The sequence below is a fragment of the Loxodonta africana genome, chromosome 2, assembly GCF_030014295.1.
Source record: "Loxodonta africana isolate mLoxAfr1 chromosome 2, mLoxAfr1.hap2, whole genome shotgun sequence".
NCBI lineage: Eukaryota > Metazoa > Chordata > Mammalia > Proboscidea > Elephantidae > Loxodonta > Loxodonta africana.
In genome coordinates this window covers 2,598,275-2,611,370 of record NC_087343.1, presented here as the reverse complement: position 1 = coordinate 2,611,370, position 13,096 = coordinate 2,598,275, and the positions used below count along the sequence as shown (strand labels likewise).

The window sequence follows — 13,096 nt, the reverse complement described above, 5'->3', positions numbered from 1 at the left end:
CACTTAAATTCCAGTTCTCTCCACCTATCATCAGATGCACAGCCCCCAACCGCTGTCTCTCCTCCAACGTCTCCAAATTCTAGCACCTTCTGCACCCAATATGGCTGGATCATCTTCCTAAAGCAATTCTGAGCATGGGATCTCAGAAATCCCTGGGGCTCCTCAATGCCTGCAGCCTGGGGCAGTTGGGTCAATTCTGGCTCATAGTGACCCTACAGCAGTAGAGGTTCTCAAATCTGCCAAGCCAGCAGGTTACCGGGGGTTTGTTTATGACAAAAGTTCTGGCCCTGCTCCCCCAGAGTCTAGTTCAGATGATCTGGGTCCAGTCCTGGGCATCTGCATTCTCCAAAGTCCTCTTGGGGGACATGGAGCCCTGGTGGCACAGTGGTTAAGCATTTGGCTGCTAATCAAAAGGTCGGCACTAAGAATCCACCAGCTGTTCCTGGAAACCTTATGGGGCAGTTCTCCTCTGTCCTATAGGGTCATTATGAGGGTCATCAACTCGACAACAACGGGTTTGGTTTTGGGGGTTAGAATCACTGGTCTAGAGGATTACCCAAGCTCAGTGTTAGGGACTGAATTGTGTCCCACAAAAACATGTGCTATAAATCCTAACCTCTATCCATGTGGATGTAATCCCATCTTTGTTGTATTAAAGAGGCTGTATAATTTTTTTTTTTTTTTTATCAGTACAGGGTGTGTCTGAGGCCAATGGCTTCTGAGTATAAAAGAGTAGATTGGGCACCGAACCAGCAAGTACAGGAGGGGAAGACAGATGCCAAGCCACGTGAAGATCACCAAGGAATCGAGGAATGCCAGGGACTAGGGAAGCTGAAGGAGACAAAGTCCTTCCCCAGAACTAACAGAGAGGGCCTTCCCCTAGAGCCAGTACCCTGAATTCGGACTTCTGCCCTCCTGAACTGTGAGAAAATAAACTTCCGTTCCTTAAAGCCACCCACTTGAGGTATTCCTGTTATGGCAGCACTAGGTAACTAAGACACTCCCCAGCTATCTGACCCCATCAAACATACCCAGTGAACATGAAGATGGCGCAGGACATCTACTACAGGTAAGGGTACCATGAGCTGACACCGACTGGACAACCAGTAACAACAACAATCATTGTGGCCTCACCTACCATCACCTTCTTGTCCTCACCAGCAGGTCCCTTAGAGCAGGGCTCTTCCCAGTCTCATGGTGACCCCTCAGGCAGGAAGGAGCTCTCCTGACGCCCAAGCCCTCAGTAGAGTCCAAGGTGCAAATGGACACACATCTCCCAACATGGCCTGTTTGCTCACTCACTGCATCATGTTCCTCTGCTCCTGGGATTTCCTGGTCCTTCACTCAGGCCTTGGTTGGGGACTGTAATTGCCTGAGTCCCTGTCACAGGGGCCAGGAGTCAGCGAACTTTATCTTAAAGGATAAATAGCAAATGTTTCACCTTTGCATCCTCCCTGGGGATTACTCATCTCTGCCCTGGTAGCTTGAAATTATCCAAAGACAATTCATAAAGTAGTGTGTGTGGCAGTGTTCCAATAAAACTTTATTTACAAAGACCTGAGGCCAGCCCCTAGCACATGGAGGAGAAGGCTTCTCTGGGCAAAGAATGTGCTTCATCTTTGTTTTTCCAACAGCTGAGACACTTCCTACCATAAAGCAGGTTCAGTAAATATTTCATGAATAAAGTCGTGAAAGAATAGCCACATGAAGGAATAAATTCTGACGGACCCCATGTGGGGCTGGCTAGGAGAAAAGCTCTCAGCTCTCAAACGTATTTTCTTTCTGACTCCATTTACTCAACAGTCATAGTCAATTTACAACTTGTGTCCAAATGTGGGGGGAAAGCAGAGAAAAGGCTTTAAGTAAAAGGATTCCCAGTCTGGCCCAGGGCCAGAATGCGGCCCTCAGGCAGACACTTAATCATTTACTGACTCTGTTTATAAACAAAAGACAAGCCTGGTCCTTCCTAGCCCCCTGACCCATGGGGGAGTTTTGAAAAGAATCATAACAAAGGCTATTTTGCTAATGAACATCATAACCTACTTCCCTTTAAAATCCCACGTTCATTAACTGGGCATAATTTTGAAATGCTATGGAATGAAAACCATCAATCTATATCTGGTTACAGAAACACTCTAAGATTTTAACACGTTCACGTGCGTGCACACACACACACTCACATGCCCGCGCCAAATAAAGAAATTGATTGATGTTTACCATACTCCTTTGCTGGCTCATTTGTGGAATTAGGCGAAAAGGAAGACTACATACAGTTGTGAGGTGCTTTGGTGGCACAACAATAGAATTCTCGCCCTCCACGCAGGAGACCCAGGTTGTTACTGGCCAGTGCACCTCATGCACTCTCACCACCTGTCTGTCGCTGGAGGCTTGAGTGTTGCTGTGATACCCAACAGGTCTCACCAGAGCTTCCAGACTAAGACAGAGTAGGAAGAAAAGCTTGGCAATCTACTTCTGAAAATCAGCCAATGAAAACCCTATGGATCACAAGGGTCTGACCCACAACCAATCATGGGGATGTGGGTTAGATGGAGTTTCATGCTGTTGTGCATTGGGTCACTCGTGACTGCAACTAACAACAATATATTTGTTGCTGCTGTTGTTAGGTGCCACAGAGTAGATTCCTACTCATTGACTCCATGCACAACAGAACGAAATACCACCTGGTCCTGCGCCATCCTCACAATCATTGCTGTGCTTGCGCTCACTGTTGTACTCGCTGTGTCAATCCATCTCGTTGAGGGTCTTCCTCTTTTTCACTGACCCTCCACTTTACCAAGCATGATGTCCTTCTCCACGGGCTGATCCCTCCTGACAACACCTCCAAAGTATGTGAAACATAGTCTCGCCATCCTTACTTGTAAGTAGCATTCTAGTTGTACTTCCTCCCTCTTGGCAGTCCACGATATATTCAATATTCTTTGCCAACACCACAATCCAAAGGTGACAATTCTTCTTCGGTCTTGCTTATTCATTGTCCAGCTTTCGCATGCATATGAGGTGACAGAAAACACCATGGCTTGGGTCAGACTCACCTTAGTTCTAAAAGCGACATCTTTGCATTTCAACACTTTAAAGAGGTCTTTTGTAGCCAATTTGCCCAATGCAATGCGTCTTTTGATTTCCTGATTGCTGCTTCCATGGGAGTTGATTGTGGATCCAAGTAAAATGAAATCCTTGACAACCTCAATCTTTTCTCCATTCATCATGATGTTGCTTATTGGTCTAGTTGTGGGGATTTCTGGGTTTTTTTATGATGACACCTAATCCATACTGAAAGCTGTGCTCTTTAATCTTCATCAGTAAGTACTTAAGTCCTCTTCACTTTCAGCAAGCAAGGTTGTGTCATCTACTTAACACAGGCTGTTAATGAGTTTTCCTCCAATCCTGATGCCCCATTCTTCTTCATATCATCCAGATTCTTGGACTATTTGCTCAGCATACAGATTGAATAGGTATGGTGAAAAGATGCACAACTCTTACTCACACCTTTCCTCACTTCCAAACATGCAGTATCCTCCCGTTCTGCTCAAAGGACTGCCTCTTGATCCATGTAAAGGTTCCTCAAGGGCACAATTAAGTGTTCTGGAGTTCCCATTCTTGGCTATATTGTCCATAATTTGTTATGATCCACATAGTCCAATGCCTTTGCATAGTCAATAAAATACAAGTAAACATCTTTCTGGCATTCTCTGCTTTCAGCCAGGATCCATCTGACATCACCAATGATATTCCTGGTTCCACATCCTCTTCTGAATCCAGCTTGAATTTCTGGCAGTTCCCTGTTGATATACTGCTGCAGCTACTTTTGAATGATCTTCAGCAAAATTTTGCTTGCATGTGATATTATTGATATTGTTCAATAATTTCTGCATTCGGCTGGATAGCCTTTCTTAGGAATAGGCATACATATGAATCTCTTCCAGTTGGTTAGCCAGGTAGCTGTCTTCCAAATTTCTTGGCATAGAGAAGTAAACACTTCCAGTGCTACACCTGTTTGTTGAAACATCTCAATTGGTATTCTGTCATTTCCTGGAGCCTTGTTTTTTGTCAATGCCCTCAGTGCAGCTTGAACCTCTTCCTTCAGTACCATCAGTACCTGATCATATGGTACCTCTTGAAATGGATGAACATCGACCGTTTCTTTTTGGTATAGTGACTCTGCGTATTCCTTCTAGCTTCTTTTGATGCTTCCTGCGTCGTTTAATATTTTCCCCATAGTATCCTTCAGTATTCCAACTCAGGGCTTGAATTTTTTATTCAATTCTTTCAGCTTGAGAAATGCTAAGCGTGCTCTCCCCTTTCGGTTTTCTATCTCCAGGACTTTGCACATGTCATCATAATACCTTACTTTGTCTTCTCGAGCTGCCCTTTGAAATCTTCTGTTCAGCTCTATTATTTCATCATTTTTTCCTTTTGTTTTACCTATTCGATGTTCAAAAGTAAGTTTCAGAGTCTCCTCTGACATCCATTTCGGTCTTTTCTTTCTCTCTTGTTTTTTTAATGGCCTCTTGCTTTCTTCATGTATGATGTCTTTGATGTCATTCCACAACTTGTCTGATCTTATTTCGTTAGGGTTCGATGTGTCATATCTGTTCTTCAGATGGTCTCTAAATTCAGGTGTGAAATACTCGAGGCTGTACCTTGTCACTCATTGACTGATTCTAATTTTCTTCAGTTTCAACTTGAACTTGCACATGAACAATTGATGGTCTGATCCACAGTCAGCCCCTGGCCTTGTTCAGACTGACAATATTGAGCTTTTCCATCTTTTTTCCATAGATATAGTCGATTTGACTCCTGTGTATTCCATCTGGTGAGATCCATGTGTATAGTAGCCATTTATGTTGGTGAAGAAAGGTATTTGCTATGAAGAAATCATTGGTCTTGCAAAATTCGATCATGGGATCTCTGGCATTGTTTCTTTCACCAAGGCCGTATTTTCCAACTATGGATCCTACTCCTTTGTTTCCAACTTTTGCATTCCAATCACCAGTAATTATAAGTGCATCCTGATTGCATGTTCGGTCAATTTCGGACTGCAGAAGTTGGTAAAAAAAATCTTCAAATTCTTCATCTTTGGCCTTAGTGGCTGGTGTATAAATTTGAATAACAGTTGTATTAACTGGTCTTCCTTGTAGGTGTATGGATATTACCCTATCACTGACAGCATCGTACTTCAGGATAGGTCTTGAAATGTTCTTTTTGATGATGAATATAAAGCCATTCCTCTTCAAGCTGTCATTCCTGGCATAGTAGACCATACCATCGTTTGATTCAAAATGACCAATACCTGTCCATTTCAGCTCGCTAATGCCTAGGATATGAAGTTTATGCATTCCATTTCATTTTTGATGATTTCTAATTTTCCTAGATTCATACTTCGTACATTCCAAGTTCTGATTATTAATGGATGCTTGCAACTGTTTCTTCTCATTTTGAGTCATGCCACATCAGCATATGAATGTCCCGAAAACTTGACTCCATCCCCTTCATTAAGGTCGACTCTACTGTGAGGAGGCAGCTCATCCCCAGTAGCGTTTTGAGTGCCTTCCAACCTGAGGGGCTCATCTTCCAGCACTATATCAGACAGTGTTCATAAGATTTTCACTGGCGAATTCTTTTCAGACATAGACCACCGGGTCCTTCTTCCTAGTCTGGAAGCTCAGCTGAAATCTGTCCGCACGGGGTAACCCTGTTGGTATCTGAATACCAGTGGCACAGCTTCCAGCATTACAGCAACACACAAGCCCCCAGAGTACAACAAACCGACAGCCATGTGGGGGACAATATATTTATACCAACTCACATAACTACATTAATAATAACTGGGAACCCTAGTGGCAAAGTGTTTAAACGTTCAGCTGCTAATCAAAAGGTCAACAGTTCAAATCCACCAGGTGCTCCTTGGCCTTTGGGGCAGCTCTAATTTGTCCTATAGGGTCGCAAGAGTTGGAATCGACTCGATGGCAACGGGTTTCCTTTCATTTTTGGGGTTTTAAATAATAACTGTCATACTAGGCGCAGCTTCTTCCCACTTGTCTTAGTCATCTAGTGCTGCCGTAACAGAAATACCATAAGCGGATGGCTTTAACAAAGAAAAATTTATTTCCTCACAGTAAGGTAGGCTAAACATCCAAATTCAGGGTGTCAGCTCCAGGGGAAGGCTTTCTCTCTCTGTCGGCTCTAGAAGAAAGTCCTTGTCCTCAATCTTCCCCTGGTTGAGGAGCTTCTCAGGTGCAGGGACCTCGGGTCCAAAGGATGCGCTCTGCTCCCGGTGCTGCTTTCTTGGTGGTATGAGGTCCCCCACTCTTTGCTTTCTCCCCTTTTATCTTGAGAGATAAAAGATGGTGCAGGCCATACCCCAGGAAACTCCCTTTCCCTTGGATCAGGGAGGTGACCTGAGTAAGGGTGGTGTTACAGTCCTACCCTAACCCTCTCAACATAAAATTACAATCACAAAGTGGAGCACAACCACAGAATGCTGGGACTCATGGCCTAACCAAGTTGACACACACATTTTTGCAGGGACGTAATTCAACCCGTGACACCCTCAAGCACAGAAGAAAGTACAGAGATGATGTATTTACAATAGAAGACACACAGGAAAAAGCAGCCTCTCCGCAGAACATGCAGAAGCCTGTCTGATAAGAGCACGAGACACGGGCCACGGTCTAACTCTCTGAGCTAGCAGAACTGTGAGTGGGGCAGACAGACCTTAACGTTGAACAAATGCCTGGGAGTGCACACTGGCATTTGGCAAATATTGGGCAGAATGTAACAAAGCTAGCATGCAAATAGGGGACTTCTTACATCGCTTAGGTCAATTAACAAACAGGCCAATTGGAAGAAAGGACAGAACTCATAGAAGGAAGAGGGCGGTGTTATTGATGTTGTTAGTTGCCACTGAGTGGATTCTGACTCACGGCGACCCCATGTGTGCAGAGTAGAACTGTGCGGCATAGGGTTTTCAAGGCTGTGACCTTTGAGAAACAGGTTGCTGGGCCTGTCTTCCTAGGCACCCCTGGATGGGTTCAAGCCTCTGCCAACCTAGAATGTTTAGCCTTTCGTACGACCCAGGGATCCACTATGAGGAAGAGGAAGAAAGAGAATCTTAAGAGAAAGGGCACACACCTTTGAATCAAGTGTCAGCAATGTGAAGGAAAAGTACAGAGAAGGGAAGATATGCAAACCATAACGTGTAGGTTTAAAAAAAATTAGTGGTGAACAGGATTAAAAGGACGAATGGGGACGAATGACAAGCTCCTTCTCTCTTCTCTCACAGAGACTTTCCCTAAGTCACAATTAACGTGAGCACAACATAAAGATGGCCACCCCTGGCTTTCTCCAGTGATGGAGTGACTCCCAACTGCTGATTTCATTCCACTCATTGTGAAGCTAAACTCAAATAGATCCCTTGGAAAGCAGAAACAAGTTGTGAGTATTGGACATAGAATTGCTGATCTCATTTAAAAAAAAAAAAAGTTTCCCATTTACAGGTAGTCCTCGGGTTCTGAAGTCTGTCTTAAAGTCGAATTTGCATGTAAGTTGAAACAGGTATGGTTCATATCCACCACCAGTTAGTCAAATGTTTGTCTTAGTGTACTGTGTATATAGTATATAGTATACCCTTCTGTCAACTCAACGGCACTGGGGTTTATACTTTTCTGTGCATAGAAACCATTACAGAAACACTTTCAGACACACTAAAAAAATGTCTTTAACATAATAACGGTTTGATGCTCGACGCACAGTAGCGCCGGAACCATTGCCTGTACCTTGAATTTTTAATATACCAGGCTTTACGGGGGTTGGCTTGTAACTACAGGTTGTACCTAAGTTAGGCCTTGGTAACCCGGGGGGCTGTCTGTAATTACACACTGTGTCCGGCAGATTCATCTTACGGTAGAGCCTGGAAGTAAAGATGGAGCACTATAACCACCGAAAATCATGGAATTCTACTGGCCAATGTACACTCCGGGTCCCCGTTGAGAAACAACAGCAGAAACATTTAGAAAGGAGTCCCTCGCTCTCACTAAGGAGAAGCTGCCTGTTCGTTCATTCAACGATATCGCATAAGACTGTGTGCTGTGAACACCAAGGGCAAGTTCTGCACCAGCACACCAGAGGCCAAGTCCATCTCGCTTTCTCAAGTCGTGTAGGTTCGGAAAACGAGCAAAACAGACTGGTATGGACTGAATTGTGTTCACTCCTAAAACACTCGCTTTTGAGCAGATTAGGGATAGAGAGAAGCAACCACAGATAGAGGGGAGACAGATGCCACGTAGAGATCACCAGGAAACCAAAGAGCTCTGGGGCTAGTGAAGGTGAGAAAACGACTTCCCCCAGAGCCGTCAGAGACAGCCTTCCCCCAGAGCCGGTGCCATAATCCAGACTTCTAGGCTCCTGAACTGTGAGAAAGTAAACGTATTTGGTAAAACCACCTGCCTGGTATTTCTGTTACAGCAGCACTAGAGACTAAGACAAGAATGGTTCAAAAGAACATCCAATAAAATGTTTCAACACGTCAGGTCTCTTGTGACTGTAAAAAAGACCAAGCTTTGCCTTGGAGGTACTCCGGCCTTAGTTTTGGGTTTTAGAGATAAACATACCATTCGGAAACCTACGCTGTATGATTTGTACACACACGGATAAAGAACAGGCTTCTGAACCAGAGACATCGTCTACCAACTGTAATGGCAAGTCAGAGGTTATACAAGAAGCGTGCCGTGATGGGCTCTCACCAATGGCCAGGTGTGCAAGGGTCAGGTATGCAAGGGCCAGGTGTGCAAGGAGCCTCAAGCAGCTCCTTTGCTCTTTGCCTTGGTGTCTTTATACATTTCCCATTAATGATGTAATTTTTATAGAATTAGGATCAAAATTTCCAAGGACAAAAACATTACCAAAAACAAATTAACAAGCTTGTTGCTGCTGAGTCAATTCCAACTCATGGCGACCCCATGTGTTATAGAGCAGAACTGTGCTCCATAAGATTTTCCGGCTGTATGAAATGGTTAAGTACTTGGCTGCTAACTGAGTGGGTGGCAGTTCAAACTCACTCAGCAGCTCTGTGGGATCCTGACAATCTGCTCCCATAAAGATTACAGCGTAGAAAACCCCACGGGGCAGTTCTACTCTGTTACACAGGGTCACCATGAGTTGAAATTGACTTGATGGCACCTAACAATAACAAATCTTTATGGAAGCAAATCACCAGGCCTTTCTTGGGAGGCACTGCTGAGTGGATTCGAACCACTATCCTTTTGGTTAGTTTAAAAAAAAAAAAACCAAACCCAGTGCCTTCGAGTCGATTCCAACTCATAGTGACCCTGTAGGACAGAGTAGAACTGCCCCACCGAGCTTCCAAGGAGCGCCTGGTGGGTTCAAACTGCCGACTCTTTGGTTAGCAGCTGTAGCACTTTAGTAGACAAGCATAAACCATTTGCACCAAGTTATTACAGTTGGCATCAAAGACTGTTCATAAGAAACAGTTACAGACCTGTGGGCGTCAGTCCCACCACCTGAGTCATGGGCAGATGGCTGGGCCTTGAGGACTCCCAGGTGCCTGTATGACAGCTCCCAGGTAAACATTCTCACTAAAACATCACAGGGAGGTCACATGCTGGTGGGCAAGACTAAGACCTCAATTTATATGCTTATATTATGTAGAAACTTCCTAAAGCAGAGAAGATAATCAAAAATCAAGCAGTAGAAAGAAAATAAATGTGAGACCAGGAAACAAAATACTGAATCAAATTTCTGTTTTAGAAAGCCAAATTTAAGCCAAGTACCTAACTGGCCAGGAAAAGTACCCCAACGTCCGCCATCTGGTTTGTTTGAAACACTGAAACATTGATGAGAAACACTCGCCAGGACCACTGGGCGTCTTTGGACACATATCCGTGAAAGCCCTGATCGGTGGTCGAACATGCATTCTGTGGGACCCAGCCTGTGTGAGGTTAAGCCAGCTCCATCCAGTGCCACGTGGAATAACGTCTGAGCCCAGGCTATCAGGCACATCGGCGACGCGGTGTGAGATCACCTATCACCCTGAGGGTGAGCTGAAACACTACACAAACTCATTCTGAAGACAAAAACACAATTGCCCCCCCTGACGCCTGCTGTGACCCTTCTATCTACAGTGAGTCTCGTACTTGCATCACGCTGTGGACTATTATTGTCCTTACTCTTAGAATTATCTTCAAGAAAAGCTACAAACCACTGCATAGTCTTTCGTTTTGAATTTTCTTTTTTAAAAAAAAAAAAACATAGGAAATGCTTTCAATAGGTTTTATCACAAAGATGTACACAAACTAGTCATAAAATATTATCATCCCAAGAGTATAAGTTATATACCCGTTGCCGACAAATCAATTCCGGCTCAGAGTGACCCTATAAGACAGAGGAGAACTGCCCCCATAGGGTTTCCAAGGAGTGGCTGTTGGATTCGAACTGCCGAACTGCTAGCCTTTTGGTTAGCAGCTGTAGTTCTTAACCACTGCACCACCACGGATCCTTAAGACAGACATATATATATACAAAACCACAAATCGTCTACAGTGAAACGTCCCTTTTGCAGGCACTCAGCGCCTTTATTGAATAACGTGAAGGATCTTTAGCTGAGTTCAATTTCAGGAACATGAAGTATCACAGGTGTAAACTGAAGCCATCAACAAACCGCTTTACAATGCCTACTGCTACCTAGGAGAAACTGAAAGAGATGCTCACTACCATTTTCCACAGCTCATATTTTTCAACTATTACCAATTTCTAGAATACATACCTGTTCTCTACCCTTCTCTTGCTAGGCCAAACCCTCCCAAACAGGAATCTGAGGGCTGGGATATTATTTATTTATTTATAATTTTTATTGTGCTTCAAGTGAAAGTTTACAAATCAAGTCAGTCTCTCACACAAAAACCCATATACACCTTGCTACACACTCCCAATTACACTTCCCCGAATGAGACAGCCCGCTCTCTCCCTCCACTCTCTCTTTTCGTGTCCATTTCACCAGCTTATAACCCCCTCCGCCACCCTCTCATCTCCCCTCCAGGCAGGAGATGCTAGCATCGTCTCAAGTGTCCACCTGATCCAAGAAGCTCACTCCTCACCGGCATCCCTCTCCAACCCATTGTCCAGTCTAATCCATGTCTGACGAGTTGGCTTCGGGAATGGTTCCTGTCCTGGGCCAACAGAAGGTGTGGGGACCGTGACCACCAGGATCCTTCTAGTCTCAGTCAGACCATTAAGTGTGGTCTTATGAGAATTTGGAGTCTACATCCCACTGCTCTCCTGCTCGCTCAGGGGTTCTCTGTTGTGTTCCCTGTCAGGGCAGTCATCGGTTGTAGCCGGGCACCATCTAGTTCTTCTGGTCTCAGGATGATGTGGTCTCTGGTTCATGTGGCCCTTTCTGTCTCTTGGGCTCATAATTACCTTGTGTCCTTGGTGTTCTTCATTCTCCTTTGATCCAGGTGGGTTGAGACCAACTGATGCATATTAGATGGCTGCATGCTAGCCTTTAAGACTCCAGGCGCCACTCTTCAAAGTGGGATGCAGAATGTTTTCTTAATAGATTTTATTATGCCAGTTGACTTAGATGTCCCCTGTAACCATGGTCCCCAGACCCCTGCCCCTGCTATGCTGGCCTTTGAAGCATTGAGTTTATTCAGGAAACTTCCTTGCTTTTGGTTTAGTCCAATTGTGCTGACCTCCCCTGTATTGTCTGCTGTCTTTGCCTTCACCTGAAGTAGTTCTTATCTGTCATTGTTGTTGTTAGATGCCGTCGAGCCCGTTCCAACTCATAGCGACCCTATGCACAACAGAACAAAACACTGCCTGGTCCTGCGCCATCCTTACAATCGTCGTTATGCTTGAACTCATTGTTGCAGCCACTGTGCCAATCCACCTTGTTGAGGGTCTTCCTCTTTTCCACTGACCCTGTACTCTGCCAAGCATGATGTCCTCCAGGGACTGATCCCTGCTGACAACATGTCCAAAGTATGTAAGATACAGTCTCGCCATCCTTGCATCTAAGGAGCATTCTGGCCACACTTCTTCCAAGACAGATTTGTTTGTTCTTTTGGCAGCCCATGGTATATTAAATATTCTTTGCCAATACCACAATTAAAAGGTGTCAGCTCTTCTTCAGTCTTCTTTATTCACTGTCCAGCTTTCACATGCATATGATGTGATTGAAAATACCATGGCTTGGGTCAGGCACACCTTAGTCTTCAGGGTGACATCTTTGCTCTTCAACACTTTGAAGAGGTCCTTTGCAGCAGATTTGCCCAACGCAACGCGTCTTTTGATTTCTTGACTGCTGCTTCCATGGCTGTTGATTGTGGATCCAAGTAAAATGAAATCCTTGACAACTTCAATCTTTTCTCCATTTATGCTGATGAAGTTCTTACCTATTATCTAATTATTGAATGTCCCTCTCTCAGCCTCCCTCCCTCCTCCCTCTCGTAACCACAAAAGAATGTTTTCTTCTCAGTTTAAACTATTTCTCAAGTTCTTATAATAGTGGTCTTATTACAATATTTGTCCTTTTGCAACTGACTAATTTCACTCAGCATAATGCCTTCCAGGTTCCTCCATGTTATGAAATGTTTCACAGATTCCTCACTGCTCCTTATCGATGCGTAGTATTCCATTGTGTGAACATTCCATAATTTATTTATCCATTCATCCGTTGATGGGCACCTTGGTTGCTTCCATCTTTTTGCTCTTGTAAACAGTGCTGCAAAAAACATGGGTGTGCATATATCTGTTCATGTAAAGGCTCTTATTTCTCTAGGATATATTCCAAGGAGTGGGATTGCTGGATCATATGGTAGTTCTATTTCTAGCTTTGTAAGGAAGCACCAAATTGACTTCCAAAGTGGTTGTACCATTTGACATTCCCACCAGCAGTGTAGAAGTGTTCCAAACTCTCTACAGCCTCTCCAACATTTATTATTTTGTGTTTTTTGGATTAATGCCAGCCCTACTGGAGTGAGATGAAATCTCATTGTAGTTTTGATCTGCATTTCTCTAATGGCTAATGATCGTGAACATTTCCTCATATATCTCTTAG

At 44.2% G+C, this 13,096-nt stretch overlaps 1 protein-coding gene across 1 annotated transcript in view; it reads right to left on the bottom strand.

Moving 5' to 3' along the window:
- SEMA5A (semaphorin 5A) overlaps window positions 1-13,096 on the bottom strand; it is a 354,982-nt gene that overhangs the window by 275,117 nt on the left and 66,769 nt on the right. The window lies entirely within an intron of this gene.